Source organism: Micropterus dolomieu, linkage group LG22 (assembly GCF_021292245.1).
Source record: "Micropterus dolomieu isolate WLL.071019.BEF.003 ecotype Adirondacks linkage group LG22, ASM2129224v1, whole genome shotgun sequence".
Lineage (NCBI taxonomy): Eukaryota > Metazoa > Chordata > Actinopteri > Centrarchiformes > Centrarchidae > Micropterus > Micropterus dolomieu.
The window spans coordinates 2,457,854-2,458,636 of NC_060171.1; the positions used below are offsets into that span (position 1 = coordinate 2,457,854).

At 45.0% G+C, this 783-nt stretch overlaps 1 protein-coding gene across 1 annotated transcript in view; it reads right to left on the reverse strand.

Annotated features, from left to right (window-relative positions):
* LOC123961519 (receptor-type tyrosine-protein phosphatase beta-like) overlaps nt 1-783 on the reverse strand; it is a 59,685-nt gene that overhangs the window by 22,589 nt on the left and 36,313 nt on the right. The gene's annotated exons all lie outside the window — the stretch shown is intronic.

Here is a 783-nt window from a genome sequence, read left to right on the forward strand (position 1 = left end):
CGAGTGATACAGCGCGAGGAGGTCGGGAGCCAATACGTGCACGGCCTTAAAAACAATTAAAGGATGTGCAGGTTAACACAGCGTCAACGTGCAAACTATGGGGGAGCTCGGCTCCTCTTAACAAGACGGTAGCTCCACTGATGGATCGTGGGTAAATAGATTTCTATAGGCTGTGTGTTTTCTTCAACAAATTACTTTCATGATTAGAGAGGCTGCTGTCAGCTCATCCTGATTCTGTCGGAGTGTCGGGAGATTCAAATAATCAATGACGTTATGCTGCTGTACTGCGTGCGTAAATGCACATTTTAATGGGGAGACGATTCATCCTATTTACCCCCCCCGCTATTAATCAGAAATACCGATCAGCGGATATAACTGCATATCACTAGAACCCACCTATGCATCTTACTATCAGAATAATGCGCCTGTTAAACAGCCGTGAAAGGAATTCAAAGTAACGCTGAAGTAGTGTAAAGCATTACAATTCAGAGACAGTAATATTGTGATATAATTAATGAGGTGGTATTCTGCTAATTTTCAGGTTCATAATCTTATTTAGGGGTTGTACCAGAACACATATGGAGTGATACATCTTGTCTCTAAATGATCTTTGTTGGGAGTTGCACATGCTCAGTTCCTAGTTAAGGACTACTAGCCAATCAGAAGCAGAGAAGGGCGGGTCGGCGAGAAGCCGGTAAACGGCTCGGGTTCAGCCGTACGTGTTGCCGACCGGCTCGGCAACACGGACTGGAGCGAGAGTTTCAGAGCGGTGAGTTATTAATC